The 21,647-nt window shown below is 35.6% G+C and overlaps 1 protein-coding gene across 2 annotated transcripts in view; it reads right to left on the reverse strand.

The window, feature by feature from the left end:
- Window positions 1-21,647, reverse strand: part of LOC150093045 (uncharacterized) — a 236,600-nt gene that overhangs the window by 205,447 nt on the left and 9,506 nt on the right. Inside the window, exon 2 of one of the 2 annotated variants that reach the window (XM_090413688.1) lies at window positions 8,239-8,368. The exons of the other annotated variant lie outside the window; for it this stretch is intronic. The gene's annotated coding sequence lies outside the window, so the exon portion shown is untranslated. The remainder of the gene's footprint in view (window positions 1-8,238; window positions 8,369-21,647) is intronic. 2 annotated transcript variants of the gene reach the window in all.

Consider the following 21,647-nt stretch of genomic DNA (forward strand, 5'->3'; position numbering starts at 1 on the left):
TTTCACAAATTAATCAGATGTCAAATTTGTTTTGCCTAATGCACAGAATTATAACAAAAAAAAAAAAATCTTCCGTTCAGTAACACTAAACCAAGAAGTTTTACAATGAGTGGAGATTGAATTTTGCTTATCGATATTTCACTGACAAATTTACATTTTTCAAAGAACTATACTAAGTGGTGGTACTTTTGTAAAAATCTGATATGTGAAAAAATTTAGAGTGCATTTATTTTTTAATTATGTACTCTAGAAAATTTTGTTTTAATACCAGCAATAAAAAGTCCAAGTAAAACAACACATTTATGTTAAATCCAAGTCAATGTGGAATTATTAACATGATATTTTAATAAATTTAATCCAGAAAAAGTGGAGTTATTGTCATATAATTACAACATATTTTGCACCTTTGTGTCTTTACAGGTCAGATTGAAACAAAAAACTGGAATGGCTTGATAAAACATTTCAAGAATGGGGGAATGATGGATGCCAGTTCTGCTGAACAGCATCAATGAAAAAGATGCAATGCAAAACTATAAGACAATGGCTGAAGAGTCTGTGAGAGGGAGGAGTTGTCAATCAACCAAACCTCCCTCTTCTGAACAACATCAAGAATTTTTTAGAGAGGTTTTAAGTGTACCACACCAAATGTGGTACTAAAATTTCAAAAATAAAGCAGATTTAGGATTTGTACAGATGCTAGGCAGATGAAAAATGTCATGAGTGAAAACAGATGACACGCTTTCTGGAAGCTGCAGATGCTATTGCAATGAATTTATGCAAAGGAAAGGCTGGGGGGAATGTCAGTCAGAGAAAGAAGACCATTAAGGGATAGCTAAGATTTTTTTTTGCAAGGGTTAAAAAAAAGTTCAAGATACTTATTTGTAGATGATCTTGAAGCTTGAGAACTGCAAGGTTTGTCACATGAGTAGGATGAGTGGAGAGTGCTATCATATCAGCAAAAGTTTGGATGGGGTCTCAAGTCAACGAGAGAAGGCTGCATGTAAGGATGAGGATAGGTAAAACATTAAAGATAGAACATTAAAAAGAAAATCTAAAGAGGGAGGAACCCTCCACAATAACATGTAGTAAATGACACAAGAGAAAACTAACAATCTAATTACAAAGGAAGACGGACCATAAATTGCAATTTGTGGCTAGATTATCCTCTGAATATGTGCTAATGAGATGTTTGCAAAAATTAGGACTGATCATCAAGGACAAGGAGATATGCTGTGGATCTTGACTGACAAAATTCATACTAGTGGTCAATGATTGGCAGATATTACACATTGTACTTTAATACAAATTACATATGAAACTTGAAGAATAATTTTCAAAATTTTAAAAAAACTTGACTTGAAAAGACAAAAAATAATAAAATGAAAAAAGAACTGTTAAACTTGCATTAAAAAACATGTTTACATTTTTTCAGCTTGTTTGATGATATAAAGTTTCATAATCAAACCTGTAGTTTTTAGATTTACTAATTTGGCTTTTGTTTGAAATATTCAACTAGCATTACTTTTCTTTTTTGTGGGCACACAGTAATTAGATAAACACTTAACCAATTCAAAAAAAAATAATTATATTGAATTGCTAAATTTCTCTTTTAATACTAAAAATTGTTCAAATGTTCTGAAATCCCAAAACAAGAAAAGTATGTACATAAATGCATTTCATTAACCAAGAGTATATGCAAATAGGCAAAGTTTTCTTGAATGTCTTTTACACTTGGATGCTATCTTTTTAATATTACTCCTACACACAAGAGGCAAAATATAGGCTGGGATAAAGAGCAAAATAATTATTGTTATTATTCTTAAAGAGTTGAAGTTTGTAATCCTTGGGGAATATGTGATGGGGATGTTAAAGCAGAACTGTGGTAGATAGAATGATAGACAACTGGAAGAAGCAGGTTCAGTGAGTCAGCGATCCAACTGTAAAACAATGTTGGGCAGTAGTTGCTGATGGCCTGTAAGTTTAACAGAAATGGGGTAGGGGATGCATAACAGATGCCAGTTCTGCTAAACAGTATCCATGGAACTAATTATATATTTGGTTTTATCCTTTATCCAAGTGTAAGCAAACAAAGTTTGCACCTGAAGTACTTTCAGGACTGGGGCAACTCGTGGTAAAGGTGGTATAAGTTCTCATCACTTTCCTCAGTATCTCCCATAATGCAGAGCACATCTTGCGGACATGTATAATGCCATGCATTAAGGGAAGGGTCACTATGCAGACCAGTTTCGACCTTTATTGAGGTCTCGTCTCATCAGTGGGAGCCAGACCCAGAGGTGGAGATACTAAGGTGGAAGTAATGGAGAAGTCATATTTACCTATACGAGTTGCCAAAGGGTGTTCACACCCTATTATTTAAATTCTCTGGATTAGAAATAAGTTTATGGAAGTTTTTTCACTTGGCTGTGCTACTAATTATATATTTGGTTTTATCCTTTATCCAAGTGTAAGCAAACAAAGTTTGCACCCGAAGTACTTTCAGGACTGAGGCAACTCGTGGTAAAGGTGGGCTTACACTTGGATAAAGGATAAAACCAAATATATAATTAGTAGCACAGTCAAGTGAAAAAACTTCTATAAACTTATTTCTAATCCAGAGAATTTAAATAATAGGGTGTGACACCTTTTGGCAACTCGTATAGGTAAATATGACTTCTCCATTACTTCCACCTTAGTATCACCACCTCTAGGTCTGGCTCCCACTGATGAGACCTCAATAAAGCTCGAAACCAGTCTGGGTAGTGAGCCTTCCCTTAATGCATAGCATTATACATATACATGCAAGGAGATGTGCTTTGCATTATGGGAGATACTAAGACAAGTAGTGGTGAGAACTTGGTCCACCTTTACCACGAGTTGCCCTCCTGAAGGTACTTCAGGCACAAACATTGTTTGCTTACACTTGGATAAAGGATAAAACTAAATATATAATTAGTAGCACAGCCAAGTGAAAAAACTTCCATAAGCATCCATGGAAATATCTGTAGAAGAGACTCAACCAGAAACTGGCCTTCAGTGAGCCAACAGCTAAAGAGTCTGTGAGAGAGGGTGTCATCAATCATTCAAACCACTCTTCTGAACAGAATAAATAAATTTTTAGAGAGATCTTAGGTGCACAAATATCTTGTTTCACATAAGATGAAACAAAAAGTAATTTGTTTTTTCCCTCTTACTAACTGGAAACAAAAAAAATCTGATTAAAAAAATTGTAGTCAAGTAGATTTTAATAATGATTTTTAAAATGCATTCCAAAAGAAAAATCATGGTAATGCCAATATCACAGTAAACAGTATTATGGTAAGCAGGTGCCCACTGTAACTGAACTTAATAGTAAGAGAACTCAGGCAAAATATTAAACAATGAAAAATATACAAAAGAAAGAGAAATAACTGCTCACTCCAACAGACTAAACTGTAGAACTCGCATCAACAATTACTGTTTCAAGACATTAATACTTCAGAGCTACACTCTTACACCATAACAGTGGCATATGATGACAATGCATTTCTTCTTTAAGAAAAATTCTACAAGATACAGGAATCATGCACAATACACTGTACTCCAAGAGATTGATGAGGCCAGGGACTTGGGAGTGTTGATGGATAGGTAGATGAAGTTTAGGGGGCACATTGCAAAAGTAGCTAAATCAGCTCATCAACTCACTTGGTTGTTGAAAAATACCTTGACGAGCAGAGACAAGCAAGTTATTGTACCTCTGTACCGAGCCCTGATAAGACCTCATCTCGACTACTGTGTCCAGATTTGGTCACCTCGGTTCCTTCTTGATGGGGAGGAGGTGGAGAGGATCCAGAGGCGAGTGACTATGATGATAGCAGGTCTATGGAATGAACCATATGAGAACAGGTTGAAGATTTGTGGGTTGCAGAAACTAGTTGATAGGCAGAAAAGGGGAGATATGATTGAGACATTCAAATTGCTAAAAGGATTCGATAGGATTAATTCAGAGGATATTTTTGAGATCAGGACTGGTGGTGGGAGAACTAGGGGACACCTATGGAAGCTAGGCAAAAGTGTGGTTAGCAGGGGTGTTAGAGCTGGGTTTTCTTTACTTTTAGAGTGGTAAATGAGTGGAATAAGCTGCCAGAGCCTGTTGTGGGTGCTATGACAGTGAGCGAGTTCAAGACAAGGTATGATAGATACTGTGAGAATGTCGAATAGTTGTGTGGACATGATGTTTAGGGCCTCCCTCGATGAGTCTAAGGACTCCCTGGAGTAGCCGGAAATAATAATAATAATAATAATAATAATAATAATAATAATATACACGAATTAAGACTGCTGCCACCAGATCTTCATGTGTGAAGCTTGTCATTACTCATGGCTATGCCTTATGGTTCTTTCCTTTTCCTTCTCTTAGTAGCTGTACACACTCTCCTTAAAAATCTGTAGTTAAATATATTCTAATATCATGTACACTGCAATACACCTCACATATCAGTTTCCATTGTATTGCAGTCATAGACTGTTAATGCTAATTTCTACCTTTGCTATTACAGTGAATACATTTTATTCTGATAACATATCTGGTTTATTTAACAACTCTATTACCAGACACAATAAAACCCCTCCCAAAATTACTATAACCATTTTGCTTCAAAAAGATATTCAAGGACCAAAAGAGAAATCGGAAGTAAGTTGTATGATAGCCAACACTAACAGAAAGTTTTTGCTTTAATAGAAATACAATGTATTTTGCAACCGATTCATTTTGAAAGGATTGTTTTAATATTGGAATGTTAAGGATGAACTAATCATATGATAAATACAAAGGCACTTTGACAGTTAATCTATTATCTTGATATAAAACAAGCATGTTAAGTCATAAGCATCAATGACCTCTAGGTAGTAGAGCTAATATCATAATTTTACTTTATGTGCTTTTGCATTAAAAGAAACATTCATAAAGATCATAAATTCCATTTGAGATCTTTACTTTATTAATTATATTTTACTTGGAAAGGATTAAACTAAATAACAAAAAAAAAAAAAAAAAAATCAGCTAACGCCTTTTTATTCCCGTATATACGGGAGTAGGCGAGGCCATTTAGCCCTATCTAACTTTTGGAGACTGAGTGGGCAGTTCAATCTCCACTGGTACCCAATCAGAGACAGATGGCCCAAGGCTATCACTAATTAAGCGGTACGCAGTGAAGAGAGACGGCTCAAATGTGCCGCCATCTCGTGGTCTCTAACCCTAACACAATATATTTAATGTCTGAAATAATGTGGGTTCTACGGTCGATTTTCTTGAGTTTACAGGACGAAAAACCCGAGTTTCCGGGAGGAAAAACCTGCTTGCCCGTGCCAGAGATCGACTAACTCGGGAACCGGTCGAAAAAAGGCTTAGAAAAATTTCCTCTAGTCGCCGACTAGACTCGAAACCAAGACTTCCTTCGTGCGGCCTAGCGCGGTGGTGTGCAAACGCCACATCCACTGAGCTACACAGGCTCCTAAATATAAAATCTATATTTAGAACTAAACTAAATATATAATCTATATATTTTACTCATTGTTTGAATGACCATGCTGATGACATCAAAAGTTCACAAAATGATTAACTTAACAAGATATTACTGTAACAAATAAGCTTGGAGAACAATTCTAAACTCAGCTAGCTACTGTCCTATGTACATTCAGAATATTTGTGGAACACTAGGTTTTTTGAACACTAGGTAGATGCCAAGCAATTATATTCTTGGTTTCATCATTTTGCTCTTTGTTTTATCCAAGTATAAACAAAGTTTGTGCGTGAAGTCACTTCATGACTGGGCTACTTGTATATAGAGGCTAATGACTTAACATCAATTGCCTTAGTATTCCATAATGCAATGCACATGTATAATGCTATCCATTATGGGAAAGGCCACTACCCAGACTGGTTTCAACTTTTATTGAGGTCTCATCAGTGGGAGCCAGACCCAGAAGTGATACAAGTTGAAGTAATGCAGAAGTGATATTTCCATATACAAATGTGTCAAAAGGTGTCATACCTTATTATCAAAATACTCTAGATTAGAGATAGATATTGAAAGTTTTTTTACTTGGTTATACAACTTTCTTTACTTATATTTGGATAAAGGATGAAACCAAGAATATAATTTTTTGGCACAGGTAAGTGGGTATTTTTAATCCTTGAAACTTGGGCCAAGAGATTTCCGAAAAAGAGAGGGCTATGTGTGCGTGTACATAATAAGCCAACTTACAAGTTGGTCTATTACAGCAAAGATATAAAAATTCTGTCACATTTTTGATGTACGTGCTTGAGTGACCTGCAAACTGATGGAGAATGTTTAACAGAAATTTAAGATTCTCTAAGTAGAATCCTAACAAAATCAATTGCTAGCATTAAGAGACAAACCTGATTTGTTATATTTTAGCAGACTATAGATTCTAGATTTTGCATCATGCCTGGACTAATAGTAGTTAACTAAAAGTTTACTGACCAAAAGTCATCCTTAATAGAAACCATTTGGTAGGATCCCTGTTGATTATGTAGATGTTACAATCCTGAAGATATCTGCCAACTACTGCCCTCTCTTAAAGCCAAACTTGCCTCCTTGTCGCTACTAGTAGTGCTTATCAAGTCCATGCTATTGCAACCAAGCTAAATTTGATCAACTGACTGTCCAGCTAAGAGTTACAGGTTTCTTTCTGATAATTGCACACATTACTACATCAAAGCATCTTCAAATATAAATGTTTATTCACAGCGAGTTCAGAAGCCTTATTATTGTCCTATTCTTAAATGCATTGATGGATTTTCTCTATTCTTAAAGTGTGAGAAATCTTTAATTGCACAAAATAAGTTTTATACATTTTCAATCCCTTAGTTCTTAACAGTGCTGAAGTTTTAAACCTAGTACATATGCATGCATTTAAAAGATAGCCACTGTCAAGCACAGTTATAATGAGCAGCATTTGAATTTCTGGTGTTCTTCTCTTCAGTTTCTTTTACACTAATGTTTCAAGATGCTTAAAACAAAATCAGTTATTAACTACTTTTAATGAATTAAATATTTGGCTTTTCTGCTGCAGTCAACTGTTTCTTTCTCAAGCTAAAATATGAACTTTTAAAAATAAGCTGAACACCATGGAGTCAAAAAAAGATTCATCATGAGAGGTCATCAACATCTAACATTACCCATGATGTTACACCTTTCGATTGTGCACTCTTTCTTTACTTAACTCTACTTACTAAGCAAAAACTTACATCTCAGTATACTTCCACCTCTTCATTTACAGCACTCCCAAGGATGGCCTATTGTTCTTGCCCTTCATCAGATCTATGGACAATTATTTCTGTATTAATCCAGTACAATCTAATCAACATATATGTCACTCATGTCATTCCTCCTTCTCCTATTCATTGTGCTCTGTAGGTGGTTTTCTCCCAATATTTCTTCATACTCAACATTCCACCGGCCTGGTTGGCCGAGTGGTTAGCATGTCCGCTCTCCAGCCAAGAGGCTGCAGGTTCGAATCCCACAGTGGGCATGGATGTTTGTGACTGTCCTACAAACTTTGTGTGAAAAGGGAATCTGCAACCCCTATCACTTATTCTAGCAGAAGCCATCATTGTCAAAGCCATGTGAGGTACTGCAGTGACCATACGGTGTCTACGGACATCAAATGTGGAAAAAAAAAATCTCAACAGTCCAGTACTACCTTTGAGACTCTTCTATTGACTCTTTTCACTTACCTCGATAACCAGGTAACCAAATCTGCACAGCAGCAATCCAATCAGAGCAATATACTATATTTCTATGCAAAAGAAATATAACAGGGTTTTACAGAAAACCCTGTTAGCTTTGTGGATGGGACAGCCAAACAAAACCAATCAGTATATTTGTCAAAGAGTGGCCTTTAAGACAAAAGCTAGCACACAAGTAAAAAGTACAATGAATCAATTCCTCTTAAGGCCAGAAAAATTTTTCATACTGTCCATTTACATCAAGATGAGCCTTTGGAAAAATTTATTAAAACAAGGGGAAAAAATCAAGCATTTATTTGCGGAACAAGTTTCCAAGATTTAAAAAGGCATTTTTATTGACCCTAAAATTGGAATAATATGATTGTTAAAGACATTGAACAATGTTGAAAAAATAACTGGAAGGCTTTCAAAACTGCAAAGGAAATTTCTTAGGAAACAAAAAATTTGAAAATTACATAGAATTGGTCAAAAAGTAGCAAAGAGCTTACCGGATAATAAGGCAATGTGTCCTTAAAAATACATTTTTTCCCCTTCCTATTTAAACTTCCTTTGGTGAATCTGGGTGCAGTCAGTGAGCATAACAAAGGATTTCATCAGGACATCAAGTATGGTAGAGTGCTACAGGAAAAATAAAATCCAGCTACAATGGCAGATTACTGCTGAATTTTGATTGGGGATGCTACAGACATTATCTAAAAATGCCAAATGTCAATGGGTAAAAAAAAAAAAAAAAAAAAGAAAGAAAGAAAAGAAAAAAAAACATTTATCACATATTTCTATTTAAAATATTCAATGAAATCCAGATTTAATAAACGAGCTTCAACTTTCCCAAAAACTAGTAGATGATCAGTTTTTCTAAGCCTATTTCTTTTGAACTCGGAGCATTATTCAGTTTCATTAAAAATACACATTTATACTGGAAAAGAAAACTTTTCACAATCTGTTGCCCAATTTCATTAGTGAGAATTTCAATTATTAAAAACAGAAGAGCAAAAAACATATGGGGTAAAAAACCTGAAATGAATAATGCAATACATAACATGCAATCTAAAATGCTTTAAAACTAAATATGTAGACTTGAATCAGCAAAAATTTACAGACACAAAGCATTTAAGAAAAATCATCAAATGCAAGCCTGGAGATAAACTAGTTGTATCTAGGTCAACTAACTGTTATTATAACCAGATTTTTACTTTACAAGAAAGATTTGAGGAATAATGAGACTGGAACAATCATCTTTACAAAAGATAAAGCTAATTATTTTAGAACACTAACCAGAATACCACATTTAAAACAAAAAGCATTTCTTTGAAAAGAAAAATGACCAAAAGTTTTAAAAAGAATCAAATGGAAGTAGATTTCAGAAGTAAACTGTAGATAAAAATACCACTGGAGAAAAAACAAGTTTGAAAACAAGAATCAAATCTTGGAGATTTTAATCAATTCCTCTTAATTCAATTCCTTTTTGTTCTTGTTTTCAAAGAAATTCAGCAAAGGAGGCATATGGTGAATGTCTCCAAAAGGATAGAAAAATCAACTCCATAGTGAACTCAATAAGTTAAAGATATAGTCATGGAAAAGAAGAAAACATCCTCTCATGTGTATCTGCATTAAAAGTTTGTATTTTCTGAGAGAACACAAAGAAAATGTAAGAAAACAAACATGTAAAAGTAGTTACACAAAAGTCATAGGAAAACTTGGATAAGAACACAGAAGATAAATATTAGGAAGATGGCTACTGAACATGCTTAGAAATGAAAGAACTGTAAACATAATTCTCACTTTCAATTTCACTTTCAAGGGCATCTGTCAACTTATTTCCTAGGAACTTTTGGTATATTATTATTATTATTATTCAGGCCTCCATGGAGTCAAAAGACTCATCGTGGGAGGTCCTTCCTAAGAACAGTCTGTCAAGACTCATCATGTCAAGACTTAGAGGTCCCCCCCCCTAAGAAACACAAAGTCTATCATACCACTCCTTAAACTCATTGACCGTTCTCGCTCTCACATCTCCATCAGGCAATGCATTCCACAGTTCAACCACCCTCCATGCAAAGAAGCCACTCCTCACCCTCTTGCTCACAGTTTCCTTTTGTAATTTCCAGGGATGGCCTCTTGTCATCACTCCCTCCCACTGTTCAACCAAGCGAAAGAATTCCCCAGTGTCAACCCTGCAACCACCTCTCAACAGTTTAAAAGTCTCAATCATATCACCTCTCCTTCTTCTATCCACCAAACTCTGCAGTCCACATTCCCTCAGCCGATCCTCATAACTATCCTTGTATAGTCCTGAAACCATCTTTGTCATCCGTGTCTGTACCCTTTCCACAGTTAATTTATCCCCTTCAAATAAGTATGCATCCTTCTTTTCCAAAACTGCTTCTTTAACTTCTTGTGTCCACCATGGGGGTCTTATTTTTCTGTCCTTACAGACAACTTCACAATGTACCTCCCTAGCAGAATCATTGTCTTCTTCAGAGTTTGTCACTGAGGCTTGGTTCTTGTTTTCAAAGTGCTTCAAGTTTTCTTCAATAATGTTTCTATAGTTGAAGCTACAGTTCACTTGTAAAAGCTACTCAACTTTAGTTCTTTTTAAAATTTTCTTACATACTGTTCTTTTCAATGTAATATCCATTTTTATACTGCTTAGCACAAAGTAATGGTCACTTTCAATTTCAAATCCTCTGTACACTCTTGTATCTTGGAACCACCATGAAGATATTATCAACAATGAAGTTTTTCTTATTTCTTGTCTTCTCTCATGTGAATTTGTGCACATCTATGTTGGAACATGGTGTTAGTAATAGTCCATGTCCTGAGCAGAAATCCATCAAATACTTACAATTATTATTAACTAGCCCTTTTCTCTGAATTTTCTCAAAACATTCTTATTCTGCTGTTTATTTCTCCAACAAGGACTACTTTTTCAATTTTCTTTATGTTACTTACTGTTTTAATCACTTCAACAATTCTTCCACTTCTTAGAAGAACCTTCTGTGAAACCATAGGCAGAATAAGTTTCATTGTCCATTTCCCCATTTTGAAGCATGCCCACACTTCAAAATGGAGAAATGCAAACTGCACACTTGAAACTGCCTTCCAATCAAAAAGTTAATCTTCATGTTTGGTATTGAATGCTCCTTGATCATTATTGCCTGTGTATAACATCCTATACTTATTTAGTAAGATCTCACCTGTTTTTGTCTTCTTTGTCCCAGTAATGTTCAATTATGTCAACATAGTACTTTTCCAATTCTTCTGCAAGTTCGATTTCCTTTCCATTAATACTCCTTATATTGATGATTCCTATCTTCAGTTCTTCTGACTTTGGTTTTATTCTTCTTCTAAATGTTAGATGGAACTTGTTCCAGTAGCTGACTTTTCACTGTTTGTCCTGGTTCACTGATGAAAACAGCTGGGGCCTTGTTTAACATGGGGATGCCCCAGTAGGCATGAAATCTCATTATGTTGTGCCATCATGTGCATTTCTGGGAGAGTACAATTTGGTAAGCTAAGTTCCAAATAACACATCCTTGTTTGTTCAATGCCGAGCAGACACCTACTAACAGGATGCACCACATGAAGGCAAAGGGGGGGGGGGGGGGGTATCAAAGTAAAAGATTAAATCAAAGTTTTCTGCACTTAGTTCTTTCAAAACGAGCTTTGGATGTGATAATTGGCATGCAGCTATTTCAGGCATTAGTAAAAAACTGATAGAAAAGGAAGATGAAAGTTTTTTGATGAAAACCTGAATTAAAGAGGCCAAGAAATTATATGCTTAGTTTAATCCTATATCCAAGTGTAAACAAACAATGTTGCAATGTAATGTATCTTCACAACTGGGCTACTTGTATGCAGAGGCAATTAATTGCCTTAGTATCCCATAATGCAAAGAACATACCCTTTCGGATATATATATATATATTGTGCATTATAGGAAGGGCAACTACCTAGACCAGTTTCAACCTTTATTATTATTATTATATGAAACCTCCAGGGAATCCCAAGGACTCATCGAGAGAATGGCACCTACTCTACAACTCTGTCTACTCAACAGCTCATTCTAACCACAACTACACCAATGCATCTACCTCCCACCACATCACTAGTATTTCCACAGCCAATCACAAACATCCATGCCCACGGCAGGATTCGAACCTGTGGCCTTTTGTCTGGAGAGCAGATACTCTAATCACTCGGCCAACCAGATGGGCAAGACCTTTAATAAGACGTTTAATGAGGTCTTATCAGTGGGAGCCAGACCCTGAAGAGATACTAAAGTTGAAATGATGCAGAAGTCATATATTTTCCATATACACATTGTCAAAAGGTGTTATCGCATCTTATTATTAAAATAATCTGGATTAGAGATAGATGTTGAAAGTTTCCCCCCCCCACACTTGGTTATACAATAAATTAAAGATGCTAAGAAATTATATTCTTGGTTTAATCCTATATCCAAATGTAAACAAACAATGTTTACACTTTGATGAAAACCAATTTGATATGCTGAGTTCCTCCCTTGTACAGCCTTGGTATACTTTTTGGAGAACTGAGACTTAGATAAGGGATGAGAATTTAAAGTGGAATGAGACATTAAAATTTTCTTACTGATAAGAAATGATTCAGTAATGGGTTCCACACCACTTGGTTATACAATAAATTAAAGATGCTAAGAAATTATATTCTTGGTTTAATCCTATATCCAAATGTACACAAACAATGTTTACACTTTGATGAAAACCAATTTGATATGCTGAGTTCCTCCCTTGTACAGCCTTGGTATACTTTTTGGAGAACTGAGACTTAGATAAGGGAATTGAATTTAAAGTGGAATGAGACATTAAAATTTTCTTACTGATAAGAAATGATTCAGTAATGGGTTCCATGCAAATTTTAGATCAGAAGACTAAAACAGTAATTCATGAAGATTATCCCACTTTGCTTTCTTTAATGCCAGATAACACATGGATGAGATTGGGTGTGAGCACTGCTCTGTGAGAGAGAAGATATCAATACTAACACTAAATGTGTAGTCTGACAAGTCTAGAAAACAAACATCAGTATACTTGAAAAGGATATTAGTGAAGTTGGGAGAGTGATTAGGGTTATCTGGCATTCTAGTAAGCAGGTGAATAAGCTGTGAACAGTCACTGGTGGCAGTAAATGTCTTTCTACCTATTTGATCATTACATACATTGTTCTGTATGATGTTCCCATTTATATCATGCAATTGTGATGTTTTGAACAGCTTTTGTCTTGGCTTATCATATGCCTTATCCAGATCTACAAAATTTAAATAGTTTTTTTTTTTTTTTTTGTATATTCCATGATCTCAGCATTTAGCAACTTTTGTGTTATTAATCTTCTTTGCTCTTACCAAGACTTTTCTTAGGAAGTTCTAAACATAGCTTTCTTACATTTTTCTCTGTATTCTCTCAGAGTAGATACTGACGTATTGCCAGGAACTTTCAATATGATTTCATCAATTTTTCAGGACCGACTCTAACTTTTCTCACTTAGTATTCTGTTCAATGTTTTCTTTGGATTTTATTAACCAGATTTCTGAAGTTTAGTTCTTGTTTTCATATCTGAATAATACTTAACTCTCATTCTTTTGAAACTTCCTTATATATTGTTCTTTTCAATATAATACTTATTTTCATCCTGCTCCAAATTAAAAATGACGATTACTTCCTATCATAACCCTATTTACTTTTGTATCCTAAACAAAAGTAACAACAACAACATAGTCAATAAAACTTTTCCACATTAACTGGGATGGAACAGTATTGATAATGACTAATTCATGTCCTGAACAGAAATCTAGCAGATAACCATTATTATTTTCTTCCCAATTTTTGCAAAATTGTTTTTGTTATTTCATACTCTGCTTTTTAGGTCTCCAACAAGAACCATCTTTTCCTTTCTTCACTGACATTTTCCATAAGTCTCAGTGTAGATAGCAGGATAACTAAGCAATTTTCCTTCTCTAGTTGGGCTTGTCAACACTAGGATGCTCTACAAACAATGGCAATGATAAGAAGTAAGAGATTCACTCCCTAGTTTTAAAAAACATGACAGCTTTGCCACAGACGATTATGTATGCAAAGTCGCCCAATGTGCGCTACTCTCAAATTTAAGTTTACAGGATCTTTATAACATCTTTGTCTATATTAGATATATGTTTAATTGATGAAAGAAAGTAATATTCTTTATCTTTAATTAATTACTTAATTTTTTCCTATCAATATAAAAAATTTTTGGATGTACCCACACGTATTGACTCGCGTACCCCCTGGAGTATGCGTACCAGACTTTGGAGACCACTGACCTAGAAAGCAGATGGCCAACAATGATGGTGAATGTGAAAACCTGGATAACTCAAATGGAAGTGGTGGTAGCACAGGTTTTCTTAAACAAAAATAATACCATTTATTCTGATAAAATAGGAATTAGAATAGCAGAAACAGAATACCTATAAACAACCATACCAAAATTAAAATATCAAAAGTTTATACCCAACTTTGTACTACTGTAGCAGTTGGAATTATGCCATAATTCATAACTCATAACCCATCAGTTGAAAAAAAAAAAAAAAGGTTTGATTTTCATCATGATGAAAGAAATCTTAACATGGTCTTTTTTTTGAAATGAAGATATGTTATCCAACTCCATAAGAAGATAGTGAAGGGGGGTATGATTCCAGAAACTTGTTTCCAGAAGAACTGCCAGTAAACATACAATTAACAAACCTATATTTGGGAATGGATCAGATCTAATACAGAGTTAGATCCTTGGACTCCATGGAGGTGATACATAACTTCAGTCAGAATAAGAAATCAAGAAATTTTAAGGCAAATTAGAGTAAAAGGTAAAGAATTTTATATAATTATCACAGTGATAAATGCAAAAATAGCAGACAATAATATTAACCAAAAATCAATAAGGTGTGAACTGTGTGTATGTGTGTGAGAGTAAGAGAGAGAGAGAGAGAGATAGTACTGAAATTTCCTGAAGAGAATGCAAATAGACATGGAGAAGTCAAAATGAAACAAACTTTATAACAAGGAGACATACTGTAAATGGTGTAAAGGTTTCTAAACAATTTTAACACTAAGCAAATCACAAAAATAGTAAGTGTAAAATTATAATTAATGAAAAGATGGTAAAGAAATGCAGGAATATACCATCTATCTGACTTTCAATACAGATCCTTAAATTAACCAATCATTGCATGTCAATTGACTCCTGGTACAGAATGTAATTGTACTTCAATTATTACCTTCCTGATTGATTGGACAGATTACTGAAAACCCAAAAGTTCAATACAATAAACACAGGGATTTTAAAACTTCAAAAGAGCCAGTATAAAACTGCTTTGAAAGAAAATCTTTAGTTAACTTTTGATGGTAGATGAATTTCATTACCCAGTATATCCACCATCCTGCTTACAAGAGGCCAAAAGCAGCTTAAAAAATTTGTCTGATCATTAGAATAGGGTTTTTAGATTATGACTCACATATGATACAAATGTGCAACTGGTCTACAACATTTCATGGCTGAAATCGACATAAATAAAATAAGTTTCTTTTCTCCTCTTCCGAAGTTGAAGAGGAGAAAAGAAATTAATCAAACTAATATATTATTATTATTATTATTATTCAGGCCTCCATGGAGTCAAAAGACTCATCGTGGGAGGTCCTTCCTAAGAACAGTCTGTCAAGACTCATCATGTCAGGACTTAGAGGTCCCCCCCCCCTAAGAAACACAAAGTCTATCATACTACTCTTTAAACTCATTGAACGTTCTCGCTCCCACCACTCCATCAGGCAATGCATTCCACGGCTCAACCACCCTCCACACAAAGAAACCACTCCTTACCCTCTTGCTCACAGTTTCCTTTCATAACTTCCAGGGATGGCCTCTTGTCATCACTCCTTCCCGCTGTTCAACCAAGCGAAAGAACTCCCCAGTGTCAACCCTGTAACCACCTCTCAACAGTTTAAAAGTCTCAATCATATCACCTCTCCTTCTATCCACCAAACTCTGCAGTCCACATTCTCTCAGCTGATCCTCATAACTATCCTTGTACAGTCCTGAAACCATCTTTGTCATCCGTCTTTGTATCCTTTCCACAGTTAATTTATCCCCTTCAAATCTGAGAACAATAGTCCAAGTGTGGTCTGATCAGAGACTTATACAACGGAATGATAACCCGCTTATCTCTGCAGGTCAGTGTCCTTCTCATAATTGCAGCAATCCTCTGTGTTAACTTCACCACCTTTGCAATATGTCCCCTAAACTTCAGGTTTCTATCAATCATCAACCCCAGATCTCTTGTCTCCCCTACTTCCTCCAGTATAACTCCTCCCATAGAGTATGCAGCATCCCATCGATGTTTCCTAAACTTCAAGACCTTACATTTTGCTGCATTAAAATGACACCCCCCATTCATTTGCCCATCTATCTAGCTTATTTAAATCCTCTTGCAGGGCTACCACATCTGCACTATTACTAATAATCCTTCCCAGCTTCGCATCATCCGCAAACAACTGAATATCCCCCTGCAATCCACTGGCTATGTCATTGATATAAAGGTTAAACAATATAGGTCCTAGTACTGAGCCCTGTGGGGCCCCACTTGTAACCCTCTGCCTCCTGGAAACTGCTCTGTCATACACAACTCTCTGATACCTATCAGACAGCCAATCCTGAATCCAGTTGACCAATCTGACATCCAGACCCATGTGCTACAACTTAAATATCAGCTTATCATGTGGCACCCTGTCAAATGCCTTCGCCAAGTCTAAGAAAATTGCAGAATATGCCTTTCCCTCATCTAATGTTCTTGTAACTTTATTATAAAAGGCTAGCATATTGCTAAAACAAGAGCATCCTTTCACAAATCCATGTTGATTCTCACAGATAACATTACCCTCATTTGCCCAATACTGTATGCGGTCCCCTCACTACTTTCTCTAAAATCTTAACAACTACTGATGACACACAGACTGGCCTATAATTAGACACCTCCAGTCTGTTACCACCCTTATGCAATGGCACTATCTTACCTTCCTTCCATTCCCTGGGCACCTTTGCCGAAGCCAGACTTTCATTGAAAAGCCACGTTAAAGGCATTGTCAATTCCCTAGCATATTCTCTCAAAACTCGTGGTGAAATATCATCCAGTCCCACAGCTTTACTGACATCCAGAGTACTCAGTATCTGAAACACACTCTCCTCCCCTACTTCTAATCCTCGAACCAGCCCTATCCCTCTAGCATTAAAACTGACTCCTCTAGGATGAAATACTCCAATAAAGTGTTCATTGAACAATTCCACTATGTCCTCTGCATCAGTCATTCTATTCCCATTTTTATCCCACAATATCATTCTTCCACAGTCATTTCTCCTCCTACTGGCCACATAGCTAAAAAATTCCCTAGGATTTTCTTTGGATCTTAGGGCCAATCTCCTCTCATATTCCAGTTTCGCTTTCCTTACCACACTAGTCACTCTTCTGGCCTGTGTCTTATATTCCTCATGCATCTTCTCTTCACCTGTCTCCTTATATCTCTTCCATAGCCTCTTTTTCGCATGCAATTCCTGTTTAATATTGTTTGTCATCCACTTTACTCCAAATTGCGTCCTCTTCTTCGCTCGTGGTATACAACTTACCATTGCTGATAACAAATATTCTTTCACAATTTCCAACGCACTAATGATATCCCGGCCTTCCAATTCCTCCCTCCATGAAACTTCCCGAAGTTGACGTCTAAGACTATTATAATCACCTGCCTTATAATTCCACATAAGTTCCTGTCTCTTTGATACTCCTGCATGTCTATTCATTTTCCAAGTCAAAACCATATTTCATGGAAGAAATTAAAATTTTCAAATAAATCTTTACTTATTGAAATGAAATTTTAAAAAAAATCATAAAAAAAAGCTTCAAGTAAATAGTAATGTGAATCAGAAAAAGAATGATGTACGAAATCTGATTGCTTTATAATACCAGAAAAATAAAAGAAGCCATTGAAACAAAAATATGAAGGTTCCGAAATTACTATCAATCAAAATAAAAGAGAAAGGATGATAAAATAAAAACAAATGAAATAATAAATAGAAAATACAATTATATATTTTACAATGACAAAGAGAGAAAGTCAGAGATAATCATCTTGAAGAAGGGTTACGAACTATAGGTTACGAGAGGATGGAAAAGATGAAATTGGAACTGCTTTGGAAACAATAATGGTTCATGGTTGGTTTGGGATTTACTGGTACAAGGTCCACGTGGTTAACCTAGTGGCTATGCACTTCGCAACCATATGCCTGGGGAAGGAGTGTTCTAGGTTCGATTTCCGTCGACGACACGAGGAGCTTAAGGATATTCCTCAGCCATAGCCAAGTTAGCCAGTCTTGGGCATGAACAGCAGGGTTTTTCCACCAGTTTATCTGGGGTTTTTCATCCTGCAAGCAGGCAAACCGGTCCAGTGAACACACATGGATTGAAGTCAGGAATACTAACCCAGCCATAGGTCTGATTCGTCAGCTATGCCGGTTCAGGAACCCAGATAAAATTGTGGGGGGGGGGGATGCTGCCATACCTCCCCATAAAGGGGACTCATGGCTGTGTATCATCATACAATTATTATTATTACTGGTACAAGGACAGCTGAAGTCATAATGCTCCATTTCGAAAGTTATGCAACACATAAGATAACAAAAGATAAATGAAAAGCTTAAATAAGTAGATAACATCTCATGAACAAAAAAAAAAAAAAAAAAAAACTTCAATAAGGTAAACAATAGGTATATTTGCTTGCCTGGCTCACTGAGTGTTTATCATATATGTTTACATCCAACAAACTATGGATTGGAATCACATCATCTGTGATTGCCTTTAGGTGGAAGATGAATTACATCACCCAATGTGAAACTACCAGTTACCAGAGAACCTGAGTAGCTTGAAAAGAGTTCTATGTTTGTTCTCTAAAATGAGGTTTCTGGATAAAAAAAATTACAAAAATTTTTTATGACGATTTATACTATACTATATACTATACATTTATACTATAGTAATCTATAGTATTTATACTATAGATTTACAAACTATCCATGGGTAAAAATCATATTTAAACAAATAAAAAAAAATTTATTTTGTATGGGTTTCCAGCCTTTCCTCCTCTCCTGTCCCTAGAATAAGTTCAGCCCTCCTAATGATGAGTTAAGTATGTATTTTATGACTGTAGATCAGTGTGTTCACAGGATGAAAAACCAGAGTTTCTGGGTGAAAAAACCCTCTACCCCCATATCAGACCGGCTAACTCACCTTTAATCGAAAGAGACCAGTTAAAGGTTCCTCATGTCATGGATGGGAATCAAACCCAAGTCTTCGGACCAAAGAGCTTCGTCTATACCAACTGAGCTACGGAGACTTTTTTTTTTCATTTAACAAAAAATAAATACATAAATCAGATGCACCTGTACAAATTAATTCTTTGTTAAAAGTTAAACTTCTTGCAATTTATCTGAATCTGACAATATATGGCTCGGTCAGATTAGTAAAACTGCATTTCTCTTGAGTGCAATGCTGGCACTTCACCAAAAGATGACATATGGTAAGGCACTGTTACAGTATTTGTACATAAGTGGGTCTTCTGCCCTTATTATATAAGAATGTGCAAGATGACTGATCTAGTCAGAAGAACTGCCTCTCTCTTCTGTTTCTACGTTGGCTGAACTGGCATTACTTTATTTCCAGCTTAATCTCATGCAATTTACTTCTTAATACCTCCCTGCTAGGATTACGGTCACTGATTAATTCACTCTGCTTTCATTAACAGTCTATATAAGAGATTGCTAAACAGTATGTCAAGAAAGTACAACTGATCTGGTACTACTTCTGCAATCTCATTTCCCTTTGGTTCTAATGTGGTTGGGAATCTAATATGATGAAACATCAACATTAATGGTCATCATTGGATAAAATAATCACAGAACTGGAGGATTGTACACAAGACAAGAAATGGCGAGTACATAACTAGCAAATCTATATAAATCCTACATATCTGACAGCCATTTTTAGCAGTACTGTCTCTACAATCAAGAAAAATTTGAGTCTAAACAGTAACATCAGGAAAAGCAGTAGGATATCCAAACAGAGAACATAGATCACAAACTGTCGGTATAGGTAAGAAATCAGAGCACCTCATTGTGTGCAGTGAAGAGTTTTTTTTTTTTTAATTGATCCCATATATGAGAGGGTCAGAGAATCTATACGCATTTCATAACCATATAACGGAAGCAGGTGAGAACTGAGAAAGAAGTCTGACATTTCCTTGAAAAGTTGCAGGTTTTAGGTATTTGGGAATACTTCACAGGGAAGGCTCATCCAAAAGACAGGGATAGATGGAATAAAAAAGGAAGAGGAGAACAAGCAGGTTTGGTGAGTTCAGAATTGCAATGAAAAGGGATACTTGGGCAACTGAAGCTTTTTTTGATGATAATCATTATTAATCCTAGACCATAATTTTCTGTGGAAATACTAGTGGTGGTGAGCGGTAGATGGCGTTGGTGTAGTTGTGGTTGGTGGAGAGTTGTAAAGTGGCTTCCCTCCTTCGATGAGTCTTTGGACTCTCTGGAGGTGTTACGTAATAGTAATAGTAATAATTATGGTGTCCACAGAACACTATTTTTTTTCCTTCAAAATTTTGTATTTTTTTTAAAATTTCAATTACATATTACAAGACAGAAATTAGTAGATTTCTTTCCACATTCTATATATATTTTTGCTCTATGATAGATTTACATATATAGCATGACTGCACTTAATGCAATAGGCAGTTATCTCTGTTTCATAAAGGACATATGTCATTTTTACTATGCAGAACCTGTGGAAAGGCCTCTAAAAGGAACATTTTCTTTTAGAGGATAAGTTACATCCAAAGATGTAGTCTGGTTTTCAAGTAGAAGTGCAAAATTACTCTGACCACAGATCAAACTTTAGTTGCATAAGCAAAACATTAATGACAAACTGTTAATATTACTAGTGAAAAGTTCTATATTATATAATTGTTTATTATTTTCATTTCAAGTACATATACATAAACCTACAATGCTATTTATTTTTTTGGTATTCCACACACACACAAACATTCCCAGATCATGATCACATAGCATTTATACTGTCACTATCCTATGTGAAACTTCCATCAACACACTATTTCTAGTCAGTCATCATGATAGAGTAATATATGCAGAAACCACTCCTCATCCCTGTGCTCAAATCTGTGTACAGTAGTCAAGATGGAGCTAAATCAACCTTATAAAAAGGGATAATAGCCTCCCTGTCTTTACTTGTCAAGGTATTCGTCAACATCCAAGTAATCCTTTCAGCTATTATGCCCAACTTTTGCAATATGCTCTCTGAACTTCAACAGTGTCTACCATCACCTCCAAATACCTAGCCAAATCAATTTCCTGAAATACAGTGCCATCATTGTAATACAAAGTATTTAATCTTTCAATCCCAAAGTGCATAATCTTACATTTTGCAACATTAAATTGACAACAGCTATCCTTTTCCCACACCACGAATTTATTTAAATCATCCTACAGGATATCTACACCACCTTTATCAACTGTTTTCCTCCCTAGTTTTCCATCATCAGCAAACAATCATTTCCTATATCATTAACATACAGAATAAAGAGTAGTGGCCCCAGTACAGAGCCTCGAGTCACCCTCATTCACTTACAGATTCCACTCCACCATATATTACTCTCTAGTGTCTGCCTGTCTGTCTGTCTGTCAGCTACCACTTATCCATGCCACCAGCTTCGTATCCATTCCATTTGACTTAACTTACATAAGTTTTTTGTGCAGT

The sequence above is a fragment of the Typopeltis vanoorti genome, chromosome 24, assembly GCF_054136105.1.
Source record: "Typopeltis vanoorti isolate ZY-2024b chromosome 24, IOZ_Tvanoo_1.0, whole genome shotgun sequence".
NCBI lineage: Eukaryota > Metazoa > Arthropoda > Arachnida > Uropygi > Thelyphonidae > Typopeltis > Typopeltis vanoorti.